We start from the raw sequence: 27,926 nt of genomic DNA on the forward strand, positions 1-27,926 counted from the left end.
TCTCATCCACGCCCTCTTTTATGTAGTCAAGGGTGCTTTGTTCTGTGTTGCTATTTCTCAGTGGTTTCCTTTTATCTTTATTCATGGGTATCTCACCTACGTGTTTGTCTGTGCACCACATGGGTGTCTGGTGGCCATAGAGGACATTGGATCCCCTGGGAGTGGAGTTATGGACGGCTGCGAGCCACCATGTGGGTTGCTTGGGAACTGAACCTAGGTCTTCTGGAAGAATAGCCTGCTGCAGGGTGGGTGGTGGCAGAGGCGGGGGCGGGATTTCAGAACCAAGCTGATGCTGGGGGTTGGAGGTGGAGACATTGACTTGGTCTTGAATGACCCAGATAATTGCAGGGCTAGTGGTGTCCTCCCAGCATGCCCTGGGGGTGATAGGAGCCCATTAGTCATCGGCTGGGGTGGGGAGAGAATGGAATAAATAAGTAAAGGAATAAGCAGTCCTGTCTCAAGCAGGAGGGGGCGTGGCTGCCAGTGCCCGAGTCAGGGAGGCTGAGATATGAGTCACCCCCCAGAGACACTGACCTAGCAGCACCGGCCTCTCTAGAAGGAGGCTGGCGCTAGGTGCCCTGAATGACAGACTTGCCTCTTGCCGTATCGGTGGGCGTGAGCACTTTGTCATCTCTTGTCACTAACCTCTGAAGGGCTGCACGGTTGCACGGCTGGGAGACCTCTGTCCACAGTTCTGTTATCAGTCTGTCCTCACGCCACCAGGGAGAGCTACACTGCCAGGGAGAGCGGTGCCACCTGGCCCTGTTTTGGACCACAACAGGTAGAGTGTCCTCCCCTTGGGGCTTCCCACGGACTGCCCCTGTGTGAGACAGAGGGGACAGATCAGCTTCTGTTTCTGCTCTCACAGTGGCCGGCTCCTCCTAAGCGTCCCTTTGTTCTCGGTGCCCGTGGCGGAAGTCACTTCTCTAGTGTTGTGACAGGATCTAGACCCCATTCCTGTGTGACTTAGGTGTCTCTTGATGCTGTGGCTGGTGGGGACAGTGCCAGGTTCACCAAGTTCCCAGAGGGGCGGTGTTAGCCCAGGTTAACTTTCCTTTGAAACCCACTTTTGTGTTCTTCCATTGTTTATTTCTCTTGCTCTTCCATCCTTCCCCTCCCCCCTCCTTTACCCTCTCCCTCCCTCCTTCCATCCTTTCCCCTCCCTCCCTCCTTTCCTTCACTCTTCTTTGGGAGGGGTGGTCTCAAACTCACCTACCTTCAGCTTGTGAAGTGCTGGGATGCCAGGAATGCACCACAGTAGCCAGCTCCTGGTACCCAGGTTTCTTCTCTTTCTCAAGGTGGGGGGGGTAGGTAATACTAAAGGCCTTTGAAAAATCATATGAAAACCTAGAAGTCATATGCTACCGTGAAGTCCCCAAGTAACAGGAATGGGTTGCTTCTTTTTGAGTCATTGGCCAAGGGATCCTACACATCCCTCCAAACATTACAGATTTTTGCCAATGCTATGGGTTACCCTCTCCAACTTGATGGTGAAACCCTGTTGCTAAAGATACCACGCCCTTATGGCATAGAATATGGAGAAATCTAGCTGGTACTCACCCCTCCTAGCTAGCATTCATAGTGCTAGAAGGTGTTATACATGCTCCCAGAGGAGAAAAATAGGTATCTCACCCAGTTACAAACCCTGTGGTAAGCTATCATAACGACCAGCCTGAGAGATATGCCCACTGGTGAATAGTGTCATGAATGTTAGGGGGTAACCAAGCATTGTTGTTTGGTTTTGGATTTTTTCAAGACAGGGTTTTTCTGTATAGCCTTAGCTGTGCTTGGCTAGCCTAGAACTCAATCTGTGGACCAGGCTGGCCTCAAACTCAGAGATCCTCAAGCCTCTGCCTCCTAAGTACCGGGATTAAAGATATGTGCCACCACCGCCCAGCAACCGTGGCAACTCATAAAGGGAAACATTTAATTGGGGCTGGCTTACAGTTTCAGAGGTTTAGCCCATTATTATCATGGTGGGACGTGGTGGAGTACAGGCAGACACGGTGCTGGAGAAGGAGCTGAGAGTTTTATATATCAATATGTATGCAACAGGAAGTAATCTGAGACACTGGGCATGGCTTGAGCACATATGAGACCTCCAAGCCTGCCTCCAGAGTGACACACTTCCTGCAACAAGGCCACACCTCCTAATAGTGCCTTTGGGGGTAATTTTCTTTTAAACCACTCCCTGGTCCCCAAGCCTTGTAGCCATATGCATTCAGTCCAATTTCAAAAGTTCCCATGGTCTCTTAGTCTCAAACTCATTTAAAAGTCTAAAGTTCAAAGTCTCTTCTGAGATCATACAATCCCTTAACTGTAATCCCCTGTAAAATTAAAATAAAGAAAACAGATCACATGCTTCCAACGTATAATGGCACAGGATATATATTACCATCCCGAAACGTAGGGAAGGGAGCGTAGTGAGGAAATACCAGACCAAAGCAAGACTGAAAACCAGCTGGGCAAGCTCCAAACTCTGCATCTCCACGGCTGATGTCAAAATCTTCTTCAGATCTCCAGCTCCTTTCAGCATTGTTCACTGCAGCACACTCCTCTCTCTAGGGCCGGTTCCATTTCCTGTCAGCAGCTCTCCTCAGCAGGAATCCCAGGGCACTGTCATCTCCAGCACTTTGGGGTCTCCAAGACAATGCAGGCTTCTCCTTCACAGCTTCATGCAATGCTCTCTCTAGGCCTCCATCCAGGGACACCCCTGACACTTGCCTGGCCTCAGTGGCTTTCCTAAGTTGAGGAGGAATATTCCATAGCCCCTTCCTTCTAACCTTAAAACCAGAACTACGTGACTGAAGCTGCCAAGTTCTGCGGCATGCTGGGGCTGGGACATGGTCCCCTGATTCAGTTACATCTTTACCCACTTTCTGTTTTGTGTGGTTTCCCTCACTGTCCAAGGTTGGCTGTCCTGAAACTGAATCTGTAGACCAGGTTGAAGGGACCAGACCCTCACTCAGCCCCCTGCTTTAGCAGCCATGACAGGCCACAGAGAAGACATGTAGGCCTCTGACTCAGCACAAAGAAACTCTAGATCCCCTGGCCTCCTGGAGCCTAGGGCCAAAACTGAACACAAAGAAACTCCAGACCTCCCTACCCCCAGCCTCCTAGATACTTGGTTCCTGGGAACTATTTGGCCACAAAAGAAACTCCAGGGGAAACCAAAAACCTCCCCTGTAGATTCCAGGATATATAGTTCCAAAAACTATTGGTATCTATGTACAATAGGCCACCTGCAAGTAAACAAGACTAAGCCATAAAAACCACAGAATGTTCACTCTCAGCACTGACCAATGAGAATATTCAGTACACAGGTATTTCATGTCAAAATTTGACCTTGAGAAATTCTCCTAATTGTCCCCAAATGTCAACCAATCAGAAACCAACCTGTACCTACTGATGTAATCCTGTAACTTTTGTCTTTAAAACCTAGCAGCAGACTGGGAACTTCACTCCCTCTGGAAGCTGCTATGTCAGTCAGCTAGCCAAGGTCCCTGTCATGATTGGATGAAATAGTAAAACCTTGCTTTTATCGTTCAGTGGGTCTGTCTCCCTGGTGGTCTCTAGGATCCTCACAGCACAGGCTGGCTTTGAACTCAGAGACCTTCCAACTACATCTTCACCAGCTTTCTGTTTTCCATGGTTTTCTTCACTTGTCTAAGCTTGGCTGTGCTGGAACTCGCTCTGTAGACCAAACTGGCCTCCAACTCAGAGATCAGCCTGGCTTTGCCTTCTGTAGTGCTGAGGTTAAAGGTGGCCACTACACCTACACCTGGCTCTATGCTTTTCCTTAATTCCTTTTTGAAAGTTGGAAACTTAGCTGGGTGGAATCTTGCCCTGGGGTTACCACTCCCTTTATTCCATTTCTTAATCTGTTTATCTCCTTGAATGCAGGATTTAGCTCTAGTCCACCTCCTGGTGCCCCCTTTTCTCAATCTGTGCATTTTGTATTTTTATTTGCTCAATTTGCTCCTTTTCCTTATAAATCTCCGTCAGAGTTAAGACTAATAACCACACGACAGAGTCTGTACTAGGCTGTCTTGAGATTTCCTCTGCCAACAGAATCAATCCAAAAATCTTCCCTTTAGCCTGAGGCAGACTCCTTTGGACAAGGGTAAAAAGCAGCAACATTCTTCACCAAAATACCACAAGAATGACCTCTAGGCCATGTTTTAATATTTTCGCCTCTGAAACCTCTTTAGACAGATGCCCAGAGTTCAAATCATTCTCAGCATTATGGTCTTCCATGCTTCTATTAGCAGACACCACTAAGCAACACTTAAAGCATTCCACCACTTTCCTAACCCAAAGTGCCAAAGTCCACATTGCACCAAACAAAAACACGGGGCAGCCTATCACAGTAATAACTGACTCCCTTGTAACAACTCCTGTCTTAGCTAGGATTTCTATTGCTGTGAAGAGACACCATGACCGTGGCAACTCTTATAGAGTAAAACATTTCATCGAGGTGGCAGCTTATAGCTCAGAGTTTCAGTCCATTATCATCACGGTAGGGGACATGGTGCCGTGCAGGCCGACATGGTGCAGGCTACATCCCGATCAGAAGGCGACAGGCAGAGGTCTCCATGTCACACTGAGGGAAGCTTGAGCAAAAGAGACCTCAAAGCCTGCCCCCACAGTGACACACTTCCTCCAGCAAAGGGTACCATACCTACCTACTCCAACAAAGCCACACCTCCTAATAGTGCCACTCCCTTTGGGGACAACTGTCTTTCAAACCACATTTTCCCCCACAATTACCTTCTCCTGGCCCCTCCATCAATTATCCCCTTTCTCTCCCCAAATCAGGGAACCACTTTCAGGGTGCTATGATAAAGTGAGAGGGGGACCTTGGCGGCACAGAGACACAGAGACACAGAGGACAGAGAAGAGAGAGACAGGAAAAGTCCTGTCTGCTCCTGGGGGACAGTAGGAAAGAGAGAGGGAAAGAAGGCATAAGTGGGCGGGGTTTATCTTTTGAAGGGGTCCTTAGCACCTTCATGCAGATTAGTAGTCATGGAACCCTGGGCTGACCAGGGCACTGCCTGAGTGCATTCTGCCAGGTGACAGGGGCGGGCAGCATAATGCCTGAGTCCTTACACAGGGGAGCTCAAATCCAGGAATTCATTTGATCTTTTCCTGCTCTTCTAGATCTTCCTGGTATGTCTTCTGGAGCTCTGTGATATAGTTCTTCCAGTTACAGCCCATCCTCTCCCTCCTCTGGGACTTCACTTATGTCCTGCTTGAGTCTTGCACAGGCCCCTGTCCTTGCTGGAGCGGGGGTTTGGCGCTGGCCTTGGAGGTCCTTTGTAGGCTTTGCCAGAGAACTGTGACGTCTGTCTACAGTGACTAACGGCTCTCCGTATGAGGAATTTGGTTTTCCCTTGTTTAGTTATCTCAGGGCTCATTTGTTTCTCCCACAACAGAGTGTTTGCAGTGTTTTGGCTTTTAAGAATGCTGCCATAGCTGGGAACTACATTTCAAGAGGCTGAAGCAGAAAGGTTATAAGTTCAAACATGCACAGTGAAACCCACCGACTTAAGCCGCTGACCTCCCGAGTAGCTTGTTTTATTGTATACTTGATTATCCTTTTTTATCTATCCAGTGGCAAGCAGGGAGAGCAATGCCTGGGGTGGTTAGAGGCCTCTCTATACTCCAAGGACGCAAGGGGCCTTACCTCCATGTGTTTCTGCCACGTTCCTCTAGAGCTGCAGAGCTGAGATTGTATTCTGGCCATGAACAGACCCTTGACCTTGAGCCTAGCAAAGCTGACAGCCCTAGCACCGACTGCTCGCTCGCCGTGGTGAGATAAGCCAAAGCTCAGACTCACCCCGGAGCAGAGGCTGCCATCCCGCCCGCCATGAGGAAGGAGTAACGGAGCTGCTCTCCACCTAAGGACCCCACCATAAGCCAGCTCTGTCCAGTGCTGAGACACGGCTGGTCATTCTGTCACAGGCCTCCCAGCACAGAGGTCTGTCTGTTGGAACCCCAACAGACCAGGCTGGGCCGCTTGCCCAAAACCAAACCTAGACAAAAAGTGTTGTTGATACAGAGGAAAGAAGCTTGCTTTCACTGTGGCCGTCCTTAAAAGGCAAGCGCCTGGTGTCCCGGGCAGTCCTGAGGTTATCTAGGGAGCAAACAGATGTAGGAAGTGCTGGTCTGTGCATTTGGTACCCTAAGCTGGCTGCTGACTTCCTTGACTGGTGTCTAGGTCTCAGGGGAAATTGCTGTTTCGGGGTGGCAGCCAGTCTGAGTTTTCTTTGAGGGTGGTTTGTCCTTTTTTTGTCATCTTGAAATTTAGGATAATCTGAAGGAAAGGTCAGGACGAGACATAATAGTGCCACGGGGGCTAACTCCGTCCACTTGAGATTCTCAACAGGGCTGGCTTCCAGCACGGCAGGGCTGGCCAAGTAAGGGTGTTTGAAACTGTTTGTTGTTATTGTCTTTCGAGACAGGCTTTCTCTGTGGCTTTAGAATCTGTCCTAGAAACTCGCTTTGTAGACCAGGCTGACCTCGAACTCACAGAGATCCCCCTGCCTCTGCCTCCTGAGTGCTGAGATTAAAGACGTGCGCCACCACTGCCCGACTTTGAAGGTAAATTTAATGAAGCATAAAAATCAGTCCCTCCACTTGGCAGAGTGGCACATGTGCTAACAAGTCCCGAGTCACTATGTCTCTGGCTTTGCTGACCCCTCCTTTCCCTGACCCTCCTACAATATTGATGCTGCCCACTTGCTCTCCTGCTTTCCCGGGGTCTCTAGAGACTTCTTTTGCCCCGGGGGAGGCTCCCAGGCTTTTCAGCCCACACAAATGGCTGACACAGCCTCCTTTCTGCCAAGAACAGGCAGGAGGGATCTGATGACCGCCCTGTGTAGGCATTACCAGGAGCAGCCAACAGCCTGACGGGTACCGGCCAAGCAGACACCAAGTAGACACCACCCACATCCATCTCAACCATGGGTGTCCCACTGTCTCCCTGCTCCTGAGTAGTGATGCTGATGGGGAAACTCGGGGACCCTGCAGCACTCCAGGATGGCCCTATGCTGGCGTCCTGCTTGTCCTCTCCAGGGTTCTTGTTATGAAAATAAAGCTCCTCCCTCCTGTAGCTTTCAAAAAAAAAATAGTATGCAGGTAGAATGTATTACAGGAAGGAAGCCGTTCTGATGAAACAGTGCAGCTAGGCAGAGCCTGTTCCAGAATTTTCCCCTTTTTCAGCTCCACAGTGCTGTTTTCCTTCCCCAAAGCGTTGCCCCAGAGAGAAGGGGGAGCTGTGTATCAGTCTCCTCAGTGCGGTACAGAATGGCTTGGCGTAGAGGGTCTTTTACGTGCACGTTCCTTGGCCCCGTGCAAGGCCTGAGGAGTTGGGGTGTGGAGGATGCGGAGGTGGAGGGGCCACAGACATGACAACACTGCTTGCTGGTGGCAGTACATGAGTCAGTCCTAGGATGCTGCAGACCCTGGCTTAAGATACTAAGATCCTGGATATAACGGCCTATGGTTTAAGAGCAGGATGATGGCCACTGTTGGTGGTGACGCATGTAACAAGACGCTTCTCATGCAGTCTCCTCGCCCTGCCAATGCACAGCACACACAGGTGTGTACACATACACAGGAATGTATACACGCATTTACTATTCACACGTGTTCACGCTGCTGGCTGGGTGTTAGCTGAAGGAAAGCTTGCTCCAAGCCTGACTTGAGGGACAGATGAGTCCTGGTTTCTCCAGAAGGCCCTTGTAAGGGGAAAGACTTCTTTTCCTCACCCATCTTTAGGAATGGGGCTAGGGCGTATCTAGTAAGATAGTCATCAAGGGAAAGCATAGGAGTTCGTTTTCTGCCTTGGTTATGCATGATGCAGGAGCCTTCAAAAGTGCAGCCCCAGCACAACAGGGAGCCGAGTGTGGTTTTATACCGAGGCTTGACGAGTGGGCAGAAGTGCACAAGTCTGGGATAAAAGGCGCCATGTGATGGCTGACTGGGGCAGCCTAGCAAGCCCCACCCTCTCCATCTTCTCTGTGCCCCGCCTCCGCGGAGCCCAGAGTGCTCCTGCCTCCCAGGTACAGAGTGGGCTTCTCCCAGGAAACACAGGCGATTCCTTCAGTGGCTAGCTTCGGGGAGGGGCCTGCGCTATTCCAGAGACATCTTCCTGCTTCTGCTATTTCCTCAAATGTTAAAGGGCTGTACTGGCTGGTTTCATGTGTCAACTTGACTCAGCTAGACTCATCCGAGAGGAAGGAGCCTCAGCGGCTCTTCTAGAGGATCCCGGTTCAATTCTCAGCACCCGTGTAGCAACTCACAGGCATTGGTGACTCCAACTCCAGGGGATCCAACACCCTCTTCTGGCCTCTGTGGTCGCCAGGCATGTATGTGGTACACAGACATACATGGTACACAGACATACATAGAACATAGAAGCAAACTTTAAAAGTTAGAGTTTATTACAGAATGGAAGCCATACTGATGGAGCAACTCAGCTAGTTAGAATCGCTTCAGACACGGCTGCAGGGCTTGTTCATACAGTGCTCTGGGCCCCACCCTAAGTTTCCATTCAGGACTCCCGTAGTGGGCTTGACGAATTCTGAGGGGAGGTTGATCTGCTGGTTGGGAGAACCACACTTGGATATCACTGTTAGAAGGGAATAAAGCCCAGGCCCGTATAGAGACAGGTGTACTCCCAGATCAGCTGGGACCTTCCATACGCTCCTCTCTTTGAAGAGAAGCATCTACTCCACAAACCAAATTTGGTTCATATGCTGAGGACCCATCTAGGGGAACCTGTACATTGCTGTGCAGATCGAGTCTCTAACTTCATGAAGCCTTCAGGTTGAGCCCTGTCTTGCAAAAGCAAATATTAGATACTTGAGTTTGGGGGATTTTATTGCCATTAATTGTTAATTGGAATTTTCTTATTTCCTTTTGTCTTGTGGCACCCAGGATGGTGATGGGGGATATCCTTCTGTGTATATGTTTCTCTTATTGGTTAATGAGTAAAACACCGATTGGCTGATTGACCAGACAGGAAGTGACATAGCTGGGCAGAATCAGGATATAGCAGGCACAAAGAGGAAATCTCTCTCTTCTCTGCCCAGACGCTGAGCAGTCGAGATGTAACAGGCAACGGAGCTACAGGTTGGCATTCTCCGGTAAGCCAAGACCACGTGGAACTACATAGATTAGTAGCTGTGGTTAATAATTAAGACAGAGCTAGCCAATAAGAAACCCTAGTCGCCGGCCAGCAGTATTATAAGTAATATAGCATCCGTGTGTTTCTTTGGGTCTGAGAAGGGTGACAGGACCAGCCAGGACAAAAAAAATCTCATGCAACAGGATGGAACCCAGGACCTTGGCCATGATAAGTGGATGCTGTACCACTAAGCTATATCCTCCACCCTGGACGTGTGTTGTCAAACTGTATCTCTGGGGGATTGTGTGTGTGTGTGTGTGTGTGTGTGTGTGTGTGTGTGTGTTTACTGAGCCTTAGTTTCAGAGCACCATGTATCATCACCAAGATAGAAACCTTACTTGGGGAACCTGAACAGCATGATGGAGAACTCAGACCACTTATTCCAGCCGGGACTCTGAGGGCGACAGTGGCATGCTTGCATATTTGTTTGAGCCTGGCATCTCTGCAGTGCAAATGTCTGTGGTGTAAATGAGCAAAAGATGGAAAACTCTCGGCTCTGCATTTATAGGTTTCTGCTTTTCCCTAGCAATCCATCTCCAAGCTCTGGAGTGAAGCAGGCGAGCCACCCTCTGACACCCATGACTTGTTGAAGTCTAAAGGCCATTTATTTTCTGCTCGGGGAAGCAGCCTCGCTCTCAGCCACCACCGAGGCTTGTCAGTGCCTGGGCTCCTGCGATTGGGGGCCTTCTCCGGAGCCCGCAGCCCTTCCCTACAGACGGGGAAACGGGATTAAGAATCTCTTAGCAACACCCTAGCGGAACTCAGCTAGCCTGGCTGGGCTGACCTGCTGTTTGTTTAGTGTCCATTTGTCCATCTCTAACATGGCTTGGTCAGTCACTCCTGGCGTGTCACTCAGAGAAAGGACCTTTGAGAGGGAATGGCCTGTGTGTGGGAGGACTCCATGCTACATTACAGGGGAAGGAAGAGGGGGCCAGAAAGGCGCAGCCAGAGGAGGATGCTTGGGGGTGGGGTGTATCATTAATCTTTATCCTAAATATGCAGAACCGTTAGATCTGCTCCTGGACTGATATTTAGTGTTAGCATTTTTGAAGGTTGTTTTTTTTACCACCACCCCCCCCCACTCCTCTCTTTCCCTAGGCATCCTCATCTCTTTCCTGGCTTGAAATATCATCCTTAGGCAGATGACTTCCACATGAATACCCCCAGCCCGGATCATTTTGCTCCACTGTAAACTTGTATATTCAGCCGCCTACTCACGGCACTGCTTGGCTTCGCTGACAGCTCCAGCCCCACGTGTGTAGAAGTGAACTCTTGATCTGCCTCCCCTAACCCAAACCTCATCCTCCCACGGCTTCCCCATCTCAGTAAATGGCACCAGCCCCCGCCCAGTTGTCAAGTCAGGGATCTGGGAGTCATTTTTGGCACTTCTTTCTCACTCCTCAGCATCTTGCGGCTCTGTGTATCCTACCTCCCGACGAGCCGGCGCTGCGTGCCCCTGCCGTTCTCCACCTTCTCAGTCAGCCCTCTTCCTCCAAGCCACCGTCACCCCTCCAGGACGCAATGACGGTGGCCATGAAAGCATTCTTTCTGCCTTCCCATAGTCTGCCTGAATCTCTTCTTACACACAAGAGCCAGTTGTGGTGGTTTGAATAGGAATGCCCCCCCCATAAAGTCACGTGTTTGAATGCTTGGCCAAAGTGAGTGGCACTGTTAGGAGGTGCGGCCTTGTTGGAGTGGGTGTGGCTTTGTTAAAGGAGGTGTGTCCCTATGGGGAGGGCTTTGAGGTCTCAGATGCCACACCCAGTGTGGCGCGATCTCCTGCTGCTGCCTGCTGATCCTTGGATGTAGAACGGCAGCTCCTTCTCCAGCACCCTGTCTGCCTGCACGCCGCCATGCTTCCTGCCATGACGATAATGGATTCAACCTCTGAAACTGTAAGTCAGCCCCAATTAACATTTTCCTTTATAAGAGTTACCGTGGTCATGGTGTCTCTGCGTTTGACCTGCGCTGGCTCTTTTCAGGTCCTTACGCACCTCAAACTCTCTCCTGTACACGATTCCCTCCATGTCCCTCATTCTTGCCCTCAACCTTATTAGGTGCCACCTTTACAAATAAGCCACCCCTTCCCGCTATCTGCTTCTACAGAACAAACCAGTCTAAAAGACGGTGGCTTCAAACCACCACCGCTGTACCTCTCTCATGATTCTGAGCTGCCTGTGGCATCGTTGGCGGGGTCTTCTGCTGGTCTCGCTCGGGGTGCTCTCACATGGCTGAAATGAGCCACAGTTCATGCTGAAACCATCAAGGTTTCCCTCACACACCTGGTAGGAACATCTCAGTTGGGCCTCTCTGTGTCCACCTGGAGGTCTGCTGCCTCATATGGGCTGTCCACTGGTCTCTCCAGCTGGCCAGTCCTCAGTTGGACTGATAAACTCCCAGCATGGTATAGAGTTCAAATCCTGTCTCTGTCATAAGGTGTTCCTTAAAACAACTTTTACACCACCACCATCATCATCATCACCACCACCATCATCATCACCACCATCACCATCATTGTGTGTGTGTGTGTGTGTGTGTGTGTGTGTGAGGGCATGAGTGAGGGGAGGAGAGAGCACACGCCACAGCACACACATGAAGATTTAAGGACAACTTCCTGGGGTCAGTTCTCTTCTTCCACTTTTACATGGGTTCCAGGGATCAAACTCAAGGCTTGAGTAGCAACTACATTTACCCGCTGGCCCTACCACTGAAGATACATTTTAGAAAATTGTTATATATTTTTTAAAACATGTATGTGTTTTGCCTGATGCCCTCTGAGGGTGATTATACTCTGAAGCTAGAGTTACACATAGCTATGAGCCACCAAGTGGGTGTGAGAATTGAACCCAGGTCCTCTAGGAGAGCGGTCAGTGCTCTTTACCACTTTTTCCCAGTTACTCTTGTTTTCCCTCTATAGCTAGTCAAGTCAAGAAATCTTAGCTATACAAATAGCTGACAATAAATAATAAACATGTGAATGTTAGCAATGCATGTGGAACTAGACCTAATCATTGGGTGACTTACAGAATTATCAAATGCGTGGTTGTCCCTCTCTCTCCATGTTTGTCCCCAGCAGACATTACTAATACATCAAGATTCTGTCTTTTTACTGATCCCTGAGGTGGTCTTGGAATCTTAGCATAGCATTCCAAATAGCTGCTACTGACTGATGAGACTTGGTACTTAAGATTAATCCACCCAAGGATATGTGAGATGAAGAAGGGCAGGGGAACCTAAATCTGTTACGAAGTCTTTGACAAGGCACACATACATTTTCAACACCACTGCCCCTCGTTTGGAACAAATTATAATTGTGTAGTGTTGGGGAAGTCTTATGTCAATAAAGCACTGTTGAGCCAATAGGGAACCAAGATAGGAGGGACTAGGAGTCCAGGAGGACTCTGGGAAGGAGAAACACAAGAGAGTCAAGATGTAACGCCATGGGGTAGGAAGCCCGGAACTATTCTCCGGTAAGAGAAATACTTAGATTAACAATTACAGGGTAATTACTTAAGTCAGAGCTAGGCAGTAAGAAACAAGCAAGGCCAACAGCTTTATAATTAATATAGCCTCCTGTGTGTTTATTTGGGACTGATGTGGCTCTAGAACCAGGCTGGTGGGAAGGCTTCTCTCAAAGAAAAAGCTTCTCTTAACAGTGTAGCAAAAGATTTTTAAAGTCTATCCCCATTCATTCACAGATAGCCCAACCCAATTCAGAGCTCTGGGCTAGCTTCCCCTAAAATTCCTTTTCCACAAAGATGAAAGTCAGCTAGCACTAACTTCATAGTTTTCTCTCTTCCTGTAGCCCCCATTCCTGAAGAGACAATGGCCTTTAGGTCAGCCATACTTTCCCTTACAAGACACAACCCTCACAACACACATGCACGCACACACGCACACAGGCACATCATGTTATAAAGCTTCCTCTTGCTGTTAGACCTGGATTTGGGCTCAGTGATGTTGGTTCAGACTACAGATGCAAGGTACTAAGTTAGTTCTTTGCACTCTAACAGAATACCAAATACTTTGTGTGTGTATGTGTGTGTGTGTGTGTGTGTGTGTGTGTGTGTGTGTGTGTGAGGGAGTTCACCCATGTATACGTACACAAAGGTCTGTAGAACATGGGTTGTCTTATATTTCTCTCCACCTTATATTTTTGAGACAGGGTCTCTCCCTGAGCCTGGAACAAGATATTTTTTGGCTCGTCTGACTGATTAGCAGTTCCAGTGATTTCTGCTTCACCTGTTCCAGCGCTGGGGTTACAGGCATCACACTTGCACTAGGCTTTTTGGCTTTTTATATTAGGCTCTGTAGATGGGAGCTGGGGATCTGAACTCAGATCTTCACACTTGCGCTGCAAGCACCTTTACCCCAGTAAGCCAGGTTCCCAGCTCCCACTTGATGACATAACAGAGATGTAGGTCTGTCACAGTTTTCCTGCCTGGTTCCACAGCCCCAAATAACACATGAGACACTATATTAATTATGAAACTGTTGACCAATATATAAAGCTTCTTATTGGCTAGCTCTGACTTAGTTTCTAACCCATTTCTATCAATCTAAGTATTTCCATGTGGTCTTATCTTACCAGTGAAATGTCCAGAGACATGTTACTCCTCTTACTCCTTACATCATGACTCCCTCTGCCTACCTTTCCCAGAATCTTCCTCATCTCCTAGACCTGCCTATCATGCTGCCCTATTGGCCACAGTGTTTTATTCATCAACCAAAAAGAGAAATATATATACAGAAGGACATCCCCATCATCTCTTTTCTGTCTAAATAAAAAGAAAGGTTTTAACTTTAATATAGTCAAATTATATATAACAAAACAGTTATGGAGTAAGAGCTATAGTTACAATATTTAGTCCATTAACACCTCGCAAGATTTAAAGAAAATATTCTATCGTCTATCTTTGTGAGTCTAAAGTTTTATATGTAGCTTATCTTTTATCATAACAAAAGAAAACTATAACCATAGGTATATGTCTTCAACTCCATCAAAGACCACAGAAGGATAATATATAAACTCTAGACCACATGGTCAACAGTTCTTTTATTTCCTAACTTTTGGGGGGGGGGTTGAGACAGGGTTTCTCTGTATTGTTTTGGAGCCTGTTTATTTCCTAACTTTATAATGCTGTAGATGTTATGAAATTTTTTTAATTTCATATTGTTTGCATTATACAACAATCGATGCCTCTAAGTTTCCACTGGGGCTGTCAACGAAATGTTTACCCACCCACTTGAAACAATAGCCGGTAGGTAGAGCATGAGACTCTTTTTTTTTTTTGTGGTTTTTCGAGACAAGGTTTCTCTGTGGCTTTGGAGGCTGTCTTGGAACTCGCTATGTAGACCAGGCTGGTCTCGAACTCACAGAGATCCGCCTGCCTCTGCCTCCCGAGTGCTGGGATTAAAGGCGTGCACCACCAACGCCCGGCTGAGCATGAGACTCTTAATCTCAGGATTGTAGATTTGTGCCCCACGTTGGGTGCCAGATATGGATACACGGATCAAGATTCATGGGACTGGGTTCAGTATAGGTTAAATACAATTTTATTTGGGGAAAAGTCACTCACACAAGAAGCAGATGATCGCCAAAAGTTCCCACTCCAAGGATGCACTCAGGCTGCTCTCTATGACCCAACCAGAAGCCAGAGAGAGAGCCATCTGTGCTCTGACCCCAGATCTAAAACTATTCTCCCTCAAGTCCACACCTGTGACCACGCCCAGATGGGTGTGGTCAATGCATCAGGTGTGGGTGGGGTGGATATCTTACTACATAAGTCTCACAGCTCTGGAGGCTGGAGTCCAAGACTAAAATGCTTTTGAGGCTTCTTCCTCTAACTTACAAACTGCCTCCATCAGCCGTGGTGGAGCATGCCTTTAATTCCAGCACTCAGGAGGCAGAGGCAGAGGCAGGCGGATCTTTATGGGTTTGAAGCCGGTCTGGTCTACAAAGTGAATTCCAGGACAGCCAGAGTGATTACACAGAGAAACACTGTCTCAAAAAAAGCAAACAAACAAACAAAAAAATCGCCACCATCTTTCTGCCACCACCATGCTAAATGTAACCTCTGTTGAAACAAAAAGACAAAGCTAACTTGCTGATCTCTTCATCTAAGGGCATGTCCTGTGGGTCCAGGGCTGCCTGCACTCTTAGGATCTTGGCTTTGTTAACTTTACTTCCTTAAAAGGCCACCTCCAAATGCATTCGTGCTGGAGTTAGGACATTAGCATTTGTGTCTCGCTGGGTGAATGCAAGCATTTAGTCTATCACTCCAAGAAACAGAACCCTGAACGAAATGTCCTGTGTTACAGGGTCTGTAAGAAAAGTGAATATCCCCTGTGCCAGGCCTGATTAATGCGCAAAGCAAGGGAGGGTTTATCTGTTACTGAGACCAGCGCTGTTTTGTTACTGTGGGCCTCGGCACCCCAGAATTGTGGGGAGAAAGCCATTTCCAATTCATCTTAACAGCTTCCCTCTGTGGCAATTCTAGCCAATTAAGCCAGCTCCGAGGTTGCACACAGAGAGGCCTTTGTGCATGTGCTATATTTAGTACCAGGTGGCAGGTGGACATCAGCTGCTGAGCCCAGCGCCACTGCTTCCCACCACAGCGTGTCAGGATGACCCCCAAGGGCTTGTGTGGCATTCTGGAGGTGCCACACGCCAACTCTGACACCTCCCTCGCTGCCCCAGATGGCTTTGGAAAAGCCGCCTCGGTTGGCAGTGTGCTCTTTGTGGGCACGGTGCCTCGGGCCTGCTGGCTGTCTAAGGGGCCTGCAGACAATATTTGAAACCAGAGTTAAAAATGCACCGGCTCTCAGAGAGGAAATTTTCTAAACTGAAATTAGCAAATATTAAATGCCTAGAAAATTTTAATGGAGGCCTACATCTATTTTTCTACTTATATGAATAAATAGTTTACTATAGTGATGTGTATATGATAATATGAACAATATGGGTAATGTATTTTCAAAGAGCTGAAAATAGAAAACTCTTTTTAGAGGCCAGCAAGACAGCTCAGAGGGTAAAGGAGCTCGCAGCCATGTCTCACTGAGTTAGAGCTCACCGAAAGGTAAAAGTTGAGAGACAGCTTTACAGAATTCTCCTCATTCAGTCTGCCCCTGCCATATGTATAAAACCATATACAATAATAGTATTAATAAATAAAGTTTTTGTAAAAAAATAAATAAATTCCAAATAGCAAACACGATGCACAGAACTCATGGGGATGTGGCCCTGAGCCCCCCCAAGCACCGTGTCCAATGCTGGGAACCCCCAATTTACTTCACTTCTTGCTAACGTCTGAGTCCCTTGGCCATGTACAGACACCCAGAGTGCTTTTGCCGGTCCCTTTCATGGCACTGTGATGGCTACTCATTGAAAGCTGTCCTAAATGTCACTTCCAGGGAGATGCCTGCCTTCACCAGCCTTTACCCCGTGTAGATGTACCTCCTTTTCTCTTCATCCTTTAGTTTGTTTTTTTGCTTTTTTTTTGTTTTCTGTTTTTTCGAGACAGGGTTTTTCTGTAGCTTTGGAGGCTGTCCTGGAGCTCTCTCTGTAGACCAGGCTGGCCTGGAACTCATAGAGATTCGCCTGCCTCTGCCTCCCGAGTGCTGGGATTAAAGGCATGCACCACCAACGCCTGGCTTTATCCTTTAGTTTTTATTTATGGCACTTATGAGACTATCATTGTGCATGTGTGTGTGTGTAAGTGTACATGTGTGTGTGCGTGTGTGTATATGGGCACGTGCATGTGTGTATGTGTCCATATGCAAGTGCATGTGTGTGTGCATGTGCGTATGTGTGTGCATGCGTGTGTGCGCATATGTGTGTGTGCGTGCTTGAGTGTGTTTAAGATTCCATCACATGTTTCTTGTCTGCTCCTTTGCTGCAGACACAAGCATCTATAAATGTGTGTTGAAGGAATGAAGAGGCCAGCTCATCTGCCTTCTGAATGTTTGCAGTGTCCATCCTTCCAGCAGGAGCCTCAGAGCTATTAGTTACAGATCTGAGAAGACACTTATAGGACAAGGCACTCGTGTGAATTTACTATCAGCTAACAAAATGGTACACACTTGTCTTCGGCAGGTAAGGTATTTGGACGCAGTTTTGCTGGGCAGTTGACTTCACTTTTCCTTCCTGCCCTGTCCCATGGTAGAAGCCAAACCCAGGGCCTTGCACACACTAGGCAAGCGCTCTACCGCTGAGCCTCATCTCGGGCCTTGCTCAGTGATCCGACTCCAGGCCTCTTGTGTAGGTGCATCCGTGCCTGAGCCGAAGCTGGAGTCATTTGAAGGCCTGAAGGGGCAGGAAGGTCCGGTTCTAAAACGGCCGCCAGCACAGGCTGCTGGCAGCTTCGGCTCATGGCCGAGCAAACCATCCCGTCGGCTGTAGATGCAGCCTCCAGACCTGGTGTCTAATATTCTCTACAGCAGGAGAGATGGGAACACAAGACAGAAAGTCGCCAGTCCTTTCTGCCGACTCCCGATGGTCACCTGGGTTAGCTCCACTCACTGAGGTGAACTACACCAGGGCATGAGGGAGGGCCACGAGGTTCACAGGACACCATCCTGTGAGGCTGGCTACCAAGTGCTCATGGGAATCCAGAGAACAGTGTCTGGGAGAAATAGAGCTAGTTTCGTGAAAGAAGCTGTTTCTCTGTATCCTGAAGAGTAATTGGGGAGCTGGAGAGATGGCTCAATGGTTAAGAGCACTTACTGCTCTTCCGGTGGACCTGGGTTAGATTCCCAGCCCCCACATGGGGGGCTCACAACTGTTCGTATCTCAAGTTCCAAAGGATCCAGTGCCCTCTGCTGGCTTCCACTGGAACTGCATGCATGTGGTGCAAAGACATAAACAGGCAAAAATATCAATACACATATTTTTTTTCTGTTTTTTGAGACAGGGTTTCTCCATAGCTCCAGACTAGAGCTGGTCTCAAACTCACAGAGAACCGCCTGTCTCTGCCTCCCAAATGCTGGGATTAAAGGTGTGCACCACCACCACCGCCCAGCTGGTTATTTGTTTTTTTTTTGAGACAGGTTCTCACTATCCCTGGCAGACTAGAACTCTCTGTGCAGAACACATTGGCCTCAAACTTGTAGTCATCTTCCTAACCCTGCCCTCCCCCCCCATATTGGGATCACACAAATGGACCCCCACACCCACCTTCCATACCAATTCTCATGATGAAACCTCATCCCCAGTATGAGGTGTAAGGAGGTGGGCCTCTGGGAGGCTGTCCCCTCCTGGGTAGAATTGGTGACTTCACCGAGCAGTGGTGGCACACGCATTTAATCCCAGCACTCGGGAGGCAGAGGCAGGCGGATCTCTGTGAGTTCGAGACCAGCCAGGTCTACAGAGCGAGTTCCAGGACAGCCTCCAAAGTCACAGAGAAACCCTGTCTCAAAAACCAAAAAAAGAAAAAAAAAGAGAATTGGTGACTTCATACACAATCCACAGAGAGCTCCCTCGCCTACTTCCAACTGGCACCATAGTAAAAACACGGCTCTCTAGGAACCAGGCTGGAGGCCCTCACCAAACACTGGGTTTGCCCATGGCTGGTCTTGAACTACCTACTATAACAAGATGACCATTCCATGGTTCAGTTAATGGGAAGGTTTTTATTATAGGTGTGTGAGAGAGAGGACAGCCAGAGGCAGCTGTAAGAGCCCACAGCAGAGAGAGAACGTAGTGGAGTCAACATGGCCAGCAGGCTGGAGCCAGCCATGAGAGAAGCAGGAGCAGAGGTTGGGGGCAGGGCGGGGTGGGGACAGGACAGGGGGACGAGTGCAGGAGGAACATGGACGTAAAGAGAGGGAGAGCAGGGAGAGAGGAAGGAAGGAGGGAGGCAGAGGACACAGCAGGGTGACAGGGAAAGTGAGTAGCTGGAAGGAAGGCGGAAAGCTAGTGACGTTTCGGGGAGGAGAGGAGGGGAGAAAGGCGAGCATGGACGTTGAGATGCCCAAACTAGGGAAGGGGGAGTGATGGAGGCGCAAGGTGCATTAGCGTTCTTCACGGCACGTGGAATGGGAAGGACCCTGGAACTGGGAGGCAGGGAATTTATTGGGGTGTGTAAGGGAGTGTCTAGGGGTACGCAACAGTCTCAGGACTGGTGCTCTTCTGGGCTTGGGCGACCTGTCTTGTGTTGATTGGTCGACTGGTTGTTATGGCCTATAGGCCCACCCAGGGTGGTTGCTATGCTCTGTATACCGCTGTTATGCCATTTTTACTGTAAAGCACTGTAAAACACGTCCAGAGTCCTGCCAGCTAACTTCTGATTGGTTTCTTGCCACAAAGAGTGTCTGACCTCCTAGTGACTGGAGCAGGTCAGACATGTGCTGAGTCAGAGGCCTACCCATCTTTTCTGCAGCCTGTCATGGCTCCTAAAGCAGGGGCCTGGGTGAGGGTCTGGTTCCTTCACGTGGATGGTCATGTGACAGGCTGTGGGGCGGTAAGTGTCTCTAAGGCCCTCTCCAGTGAACAGTCCAGGTGTATGAAAAGTTGTATGCCTATAGCCTGATAATGACCTTAAAACAAGTGACCTGACCCTTCATCCTATATTCTCCCAGGTACAGAAAAGCAGTTAGGACCAGACCCAGGCTATGTAAACCTGCAATATCTTGTTTGCACAAATAAAGGCTGTCTGAAGATCGGACGGTGGAGCTTCCCACTAGCTAACCATAGAGGTCTGGGGGTCTGTATAGAGAGTGTTACATGCAGTTTGTAGTACCTCAAAAGTCCACCACCAACAAGAGGACTCACCAAATGCAAGAACAAAGGTTTCTTTCATTGACAAGCTGCAGCCTGGATTCTGCTGGCTCTGGAGCAAACGGAACACGGCTTACAGCTGGGGTGGGGGTGTTTAAAGGGAAAGTTCAAGAGCCTTAAAGTCTTAAGATTATGAAGCTTCCATAGGATAAAACAATAACTGCATGTTTGGGCAGGATACAATTAAGCAGGATATTGTAGGGGAAATAAGTTTGCTAATCATCTCCTGGGCCAAGGGGTTTTACAACCGTGAGTTGGTAGCTATCTGGTCTTCTTTAGGACAGAAAACTGTTGGCACAGCTGGGGTGTGTTATCTGGTCTCAGGCCTCTGGTCACATACCCAGTCCTTTGTTTAGCATTATCTGTCGGTTGCCTTTGAGAGCTCAGAGGAGCTTGAAAGTTTTCTTTTTCCTACATGGGCTTTGAAGTCTGAGTTTTTAGACTTTTATTGATTTTTTTCCCATTTCAATAGGAAATGAGATGGCTAGGTGGAGAAAGGAGGCAGGAACTTGCCCTCTTTTCTGCCGGCGAGATAGTGAGGTAAAGGTGGCTTTGGCTTGCTCCTCCTCCTCTCTGATCTCTAGCATTTTCCTCTATATCTGACTACAGTCTTTTATTATTAAGACCTATTAGAGCTGGTCTTGAGTTAATACCCTATAATCAGAGGTTGCAAACCCTGACACCAAGGGCACACTCCGTAAAAGTTGTGGACCCGCACCCTAGGAACCCATTCCTGATAAGTACTCTCTGCCCTGTGTATAACCTTTGGCTATAAAAAGATGTTTGTAGCCCCTCATCGGAGTCACAGAACCAAATCATTTTCTGTGACTACCCTAACTAGGTAAAGGTGTCGTGTGTGTCGTCATGTCGTGTCTCCCCCCCCCGTGGTGTTGTTTTTGAGTAAAGTTGCTTCTGGCTAATGTACTTCTGTGGTCTGCTCCCTGTTAATCGCAGAATTCCAGGACCCAACACCAAATGAAGGAGTTGCACTCTTTCCTGAGCCCAGAGTGCCCTGTAAGTTCTTGGGCTGTTTTTCTTGTGTGATTTTTTAAATATCCGCATGTACTCCTGTGGACCCAGTTGACCTTGGTAAATTTGTAGGGTGACGCCCTTTCCACACTCGTGGATAGGTCATTCATATGCCACAAGGGGTGGTGTAGACAGATGATGTCATGTATGTGTCACACCAGGGTACCGCGTCATCTCTCTTCCTCAAAATGGAGTCTCTTGGGGCAAGGCGCAGTGTGAAAACCACTGTTTTACACAAGGCGAAATAACAGAGCGGGCACACCTGCTCTCAACACTGTTGTTATAATTACCCTACTTCACAATAGTGGTCAATCTGTGTTGAATTTATTGTGATTTAGATGTTCAGTGTTTTGGTTTTTGAGACAGTGTCTTGCTGTGCAGCCCAGGCTGACCCTCTTTCCCCAGCTTTTGGGGTGCTGAAATTACAGCTTCCTGTGCCTAATTTAAACATTAAACTTTATCTTAGGTATGCATAAAAAAAAATCACAGCCAGGCATTGGTGACGCATGCCTTTAATCCCAGCACTTGGGAGGCAGAGGCAGGCGCCTGGTCTACAGAGTGAGTTCCAGGACAGCCTCCAAAACAATACAGAGAAACCCTGTCTCGAAAAATCAAAAAAAAGGGGTCATTATCTTCTGCATCATTTGGGGGGCCGTGGCTGCATCCTCAGGGATGAGGAAACTCGTCCTGCCTGTCACCTCACCCGTGAGATGGAATACCTCCCTGGTGGTTGAGAAGGCCGGATGAATGAAGCTCAGGCTGCATGGCAGGTCCTGGTGTAAAAGCAGGGCTCCCACCCTCAAAGTGACTGCTGGGTGGCTGGAAAAATACTTGATAAGAAAAAGTCTGTGGCGGGGTGTGTGGGGGGGGAGTGCTGCCTGGGCTTTTGTTAATAAATTTCCAGTGGGGCGTTTCCGTCACTTGCCTTTTTTTAGAGACATGAAGAGAGGAGAGTTGAAAACATTTCCTATGTTGAAATGAAAGGCACTACTTAATCTTGTCACCATCTGCCTTCCCTCCGGGCTGAGAGCCTGCAGGCCTGGCTGTGTGTTTCCTAGCGACTGGACAGGTGCACCTCCCCTGTTAGAGGCACACAAACTACAGGTGATGCTCTTGCTCCTGGGGACCCCAAGTGCGGCCAGGCTGTCCCTGAGCACTTCCCTTCAAGCAGCGTGCAGGCCACTGTCTTCCTACCCAGGGCCACCAGCAGCAGGCCCAGCCTTTCACTAACTTGAGAAGTTCCTGTGTAATCCTGAGAACCTCAGGCCCTCCCTTGAGCTCAAAAGACTGTTACTTCACTCCTGGGGGGCAAAGATCCACAATTAACCTGAACTCTGCACCCCAGGGGCTGGGCTTCTCTGCCCCCAGCTTCCCTTCCCTGTCTAATCCAGCCATTTTGGTTACCTGGTCCTTTCTTGTACTCTCTTCTGGGGCTCCTGGCTGCTGTACCTGGTTCCCCCTCTCTTTCCTTCCCCTACCCACCTCTCCTCGCATGGCTCAGGGTCATGTCCACTCTGGACTCTCCCAGACGTCCCTGACTCTGGCCACGCTCTCCCACACATCTATGATAAACTTCCTCCCCCGCCATACCTAGGAGCAGGCATGTCCTTTCTTTTTATTTCCCTTGCCCCTTCTGGAGGCAAGAGAGCCGACCAGGAGCCAAAATTGGAGGAGCAAGGGAGGAGGAGAACCAAGGGAGGACCCGAGAGGGCAAAGGGAGCCAAGAGACGGATACGAATAAGAAATGCACAAAGCACGTGGCGGAGCAGTTGGGGGAAGGGACGCGAAGCTGAGAGCGCCTTGCGGTCAGCGCTTTCGCGTGTTAAGCTGGTGCCATGGTTAGCCATTTGTCCCGAGTTCCATTGGGACCTGACAATGAGCTGCCATTGTGGGTAGTAGGCGGCATACTTCTTGACCCACAACTGAAGGGTTCATATCTTCAAAGCAAAGCTTGGGAGGGCAAGTCAAGATCTCGCCTGTAAGTGTAGCCCTGACCCTCACTGTGGGGACCCAGTGTGGTTACACCTAGAGAGACGTCCTTCTCATAATGGGTCTTGTGACGATCCTCCAGCTGAGGGTCAGCAGCCCTGTCAATCTCTACTCCGCAAAGGGAGATACGAACCGGAACCTGCTTGGCCCTGACAGCCAGGCTCCTGCACCCCTTTCCGTAACCTGCAGGGCTCTCCTGGAGAGATGGCTCAGAGGTTATGGGCATTGACAGCTCTTCCAGAGGGCCTGAGTTCAATTCCCAGCAACCACATGGGATCTCTAATGAGATCTGGCGCCCTCTTTCTGGGCTGCAGGCAGGCAAGCAGATAGAGCATTGTGTATACATAATAAATAAATACAATCTTAAAAAAAGAAGACGTGGGCGCTGTGTAGGTGGGAATGTGACAGTTCACCTTGACAGGGTGTTGCCAATACACCTGGACGCTCGCGTGATTGTCATACCCTTATTAAATGGGCTGCACATGAGCGCTGCCTTCATGCCTGGTCCGCACAGAGGCTTCTCCCAGTGGCACAAAGCCAAAGACTGCAGGCCTAGGCTCTTTGTCCAGTGCACTCTGCTCTGCCCGGTGAGGCCTTGGCAATCCGCTCAACCTCTGTCAGACGGTGGCACATTAATCTCTGCTATTCTCTCGCTCCCAGATTTGAGGACAAATAGAAAAGAAAAAGGGGTTTGGAGCTTGCCCGTGAGCCTGCCCTAAAAAGCAGTCGCATCCTATTTATGCATAATGACAACGGCCACGGATGGACTGACCCCACTTTTCCCTTCCTGCTTCTGTGCCTTCCAGGCTTTTCCATCTTTCACTGGGGAGGGAAGGGGGAGGCACCAATGGAGGAGGCAGTCTCCTGTTCCAAGACTACCCATGAGCTGCACAGACCCGAAAGTGCAGAGACCATGGCCGTGTACAGCGGCCGCCGGCAGGGATGGGGAGTGTCTGGAGCCTCAGATGCCAGCAGCTAATGTCCTCCTGGTGCTCCCCAGTTTATACGCTTCCTCCTGCGTTTCTTGGTTAAAATGTGCTTCAGTCAGTCTTGCTTAAGCAGCTTTAAGCAGAAAAAGAACCTGGTGATATTTTAGGGCTAGCTCGCAGAATCCATTAATGTAAACCTTTTTGTGGCTCAGAAATCAGGAGGGAAGAGGGGAAGACAAGCTGGGGACGAGCTAAGTGGAACCCAGGGTGAGACTGCAAGGGCCCAAAAGCCTTGGACACTGGATGTGACCACTGTGGACATGGACACCAGACACTGAGATGACCCATTGCCATAAACTGTCATCCTACACCTTACCTGTTCAGAAATCCTACGAACTTATTTATTTTATGCACAAGTATTTTGCCTGCATGGGTACATGTGTACTATGTGTGTACAGTGCCCATGGAGGCAAGAAGAAGGTGTCAGGACCCCTGGAACTGGAGTTGCAGACTGTTGTGAGCCGCCACGTGGGTGCTGGGAACCTGACCCGAGTCACGGAGCCAACTCTCCAGCCCCATCTTTTAAGTTGCTTACTCTAGGTTTAACCTCCTTATTTCTGGAATCGCTGGTAAGTGGGCCTCTACTGCTCCAACCATCAGGAGAGGAAAAAGCAGGAGGCCCTCCACAGTGCTCCCCTGAAGACTTGCTGGAGGGGTCCCCAGTCCTCGGGTGGGCGGGGCAGAAAAGACAGCAGTTCATAGCCAGGACGTGGAGGCGGGGCTCCTTAGAGCATCTCCCTCCTTCCTGTGGAGGGATGCAGGGTGCTTTGCATGCACTGGGGCCACTGAGACCTTTGTTCTGGGACCTCTGCAAGTGCATCCTGGCCTTGCAGCTTCCCAGCCTCCTTCTGAAGGTGCTATCGGTGGCAGGTAAGTGGAGTCTAGAACACACTTAAACTGTCATAACAGCCCATTTTATTTGCTTGTTTTAGAGGCAGGATCTCACGTAGCCCAGGCTGGCCTGGTCCTCCTGCCCCCACCTTCCAAGTGCTGGGATTACAGGTATGCTGGGGGTGGAACCCAGGGCTTCATGTATTTTTTTGCAGGCACTTTACCAACTAATCTACATCTCAGCCCCTAAAACATTATTTTTCTGTGTCAACCTCTCCCCTTCAATCCCACCTGTCCTACGTGGCCTGGCTCAAGTAGACATCCTTGGAAACCCTCTGTGACTTGCTGGTCTCCGCCAAGTGTACCCGTCTGTCAGCTGGCCTATACCCTGCCCCGCCCCTGGCTGTCACACGGAGGCTGAGAGTTCTGCTGGAGGAAGAGCCCAGCTATGAAATATGCCAGTGGTGGGTGGGTCCAGCATGGCGGGACATGTCCAGCTAGGGACCTGGAGACCCTGGAAAGGAAGGGTAGCACTATCATCCTTCGTAGGTACTTTAGAGCCTGGTTGAGACGGCCCCTTGCTTACCTCTTGTGGATCTTTGCCCACCGAGCAGTTGCCACTGTTTTCAATGACTGTCAGTGACTGTGATCATTAGTTCAATTTGATAAGTAGACGCTTTCTGAATCTACTTAGTCACAACCCAAAGCCAGTATTGACAGCTTCCCTAGCATTGAACCTTTGGGAGAGACAATGGGAGGCAAAAATGGCTTGGCTGACAGACACTGCTGACAGCCCCTTCCTTGTGGGCCACGAAGCAGGGTGAGCCTTGGCGGTCACTTTGAAACCCTGGCAGGAGGGGGCACTGGACAGAGTTTGACATATGGGAGGCAGTGCTCAGTGCCCTGGACCCTCTTTGGAAGGAGGATCCTCATTACTCCCCCACTCGCATATACCCCATTCTCGGGCGGGCTGTGGGACAGGAACTGCATTCTTTTCCTCCAGTGGGTGGTTTCAGCTGGATCTCTGCTCTAACTGGACCAAGAGGGACCTGGTGAGCCCTGGGGACAGGGTACATGATACCATTTCCCATTTCTGCTCGAGCCCTGTGAACTCTGCCCATGCCAGACAGAACAGGCCAATGCTGACGGGGGAATGTCCTTCCGTATATATGTTTCTCTTACTGGTTGATGAATAAAACACCGACTGGCCAGTAGCCAGGCAGGAAACATAGGTGGGGCTACCAGAGCAGGAGAAGGCTGGGGGGAGGAAGGCGGGAGGAAGGAGTAACATGTCGGGGCGTAACCGGGTAAGCCAAGAGCACTGGGAACACTCAGATTAATAGCAATGGGTTAATAATTAAGAGAGAGCTACCAGTAATAAGCCCTAGTCATCGGCCAAACTTTTTATAAAGTGATATGAGTTTTTGTGTGTTTATTTGGGGGCTAATCGACTGTGGGACCAGGCGGAACAGAAACTCTGTCTACACGATACTGTGAAAGTTAGCAACTCGATCCCCTTAGGGGACCCCAGAGATTGCATGGCTCCTGCATCAGGGTGTAGGCGAGCCTCGACCTCTGACCTCTAGGATGCGTTGCCTTAAAATCCTGTACCCAGAACTGTCAGTGTCTCTAGGCAAAGCTGCTCCCCAAAGTTAGCATATTGGCAACTTAATCTCCAAATTCATGTTGGTGAGGTTTGGAGATGGGGTTTGGGGCACATAGTAGATTGTGAATTTGCCCCCTCCCCCTGCATGAATTAGTGGCTTTTGTGAGAAGATGACACCCGGCCTCTATGCTTGTTCTCTGTCTGTGAGGCTTTAGGAGGTTGCCTCACATCCAACGCATAGCGTAGCGGCCGCATGCTACAAACCCATCAAATGTCAAAAAGTAATTTTCTCAAGGTCATGAAGACGGAATAGCTGGGCCTGGGACTCAATCCTGGGTTTCATGTTCCTGTGACATCTAAGATTTACTTCATTCCAGCTTTGAGACTTGACCCGTCCGGAAGAGATGGGGGCCTCTGTTCATGGAATCAGGGTCTGTGAGACAACATGAACCTAGTGTTGAGTTAATGGCAATGCGTTATGCTAAGAAGATCTCTTACTTCCTGAAAGACTGGGACTTTTGCTGGACCTCGCAGCTGGGTGAATTATTAAGGTAGCTATCCTACAGCGTACTCGGTCTGTTTGTTTAACCTGCCTTTTAAATTTTTATTTTTATTTTATTTTATGTGCATTGGTGTTTTGCCTGCATGTATGTCTGAGTGAGGTGTCAGATCTTGGAGTTACAGACAGGTGTGAGCTGCCATGTGGGAACTGAACCTGGGTCCTCTGGAAGAGCATTCAGTGCTTTTAACCACTAAGCCATCTCTTCAGCTCTTTAACCTTCCTTGAAGAGCACAATGTAAAAATCAATCTTATTTGTCTTGGATTTCCCATGTGATCATCTTTTTACAGCTTAAGCTAAATGCATAACTGTAATTGTAAGTTATGTGGGCAAGATATACCCATGAAAACACATCTTCCATGCCCCTGACCCAAGAGTAACGAATGTATGTTTTCATGTATATTAATCATTTGCTAAACACAGGAAATACAGATTAAAAGCACCCAGCATGCGGGAGGTAGAGGCAGGTGGATTTCTGTGAGTTAGAGGCCAGCATCATCTACAAAGTGAGTTCCAGGACAGCCAGAGCTCTTATACAGAGAAACCCTGTCTCGAAAAACCAAAACAACAAAACAAAACAAACAACAAACAAAAAACACCATAAATGCCTGATAGTGTTTGTTTGTTTGTTAATTGAATCAGTTGGGGTCAGTTGATGTCAATGACTTCATCCCTTGTAAAACTATTGTAGCTTTCTATAAAATATCCCTCATTCCTTTTGCATAGGATGCTTCCTGTGCTGTTCAAAGAGAGAGAGAGAAACAGAGAGAGCACATGCCAAGTCATTTGTTGGGACAGATGCTTAGATGCAGACAGAGTCACAGGGACAGAGTCACAAAGGAGCATTCAGGCCGGCACAGATTCAGTCTCAGACAACAGTCTGGAGTGACAGAAGACACGGGGAGAGCAAAGTCGAAAATTAAAATCTGGGCTCACTCTTGGCCAAATGACA

The 27,926-nt window shown here is 49.0% G+C and overlaps 1 long non-coding RNA gene across 1 annotated transcript; it reads left to right on the forward strand.

The window, feature by feature from the left end:
• Window positions 1–492: 492 nt before the first annotated feature.
• LOC121136878 lies at window positions 493–9,996 on the forward strand. The gene is made up of 3 exons (XR_005874052.1): window positions 493–781; window positions 9,099–9,152; window positions 9,720–9,996. It is a non-coding gene; the product is annotated as an uncharacterized LOC121136878 (long non-coding RNA).
• The last annotated feature ends 17,930 nt before the right edge of the window (window positions 9,997–27,926 follow it).

This window comes from Mesocricetus auratus, unplaced genomic scaffold, assembly GCF_017639785.1.
Source record: "Mesocricetus auratus isolate SY011 unplaced genomic scaffold, BCM_Maur_2.0 Super-Scaffold_100676, whole genome shotgun sequence".
In the NCBI taxonomy this organism is placed as follows: Eukaryota; Metazoa; Chordata; class Mammalia; order Rodentia; family Cricetidae; genus Mesocricetus; species Mesocricetus auratus.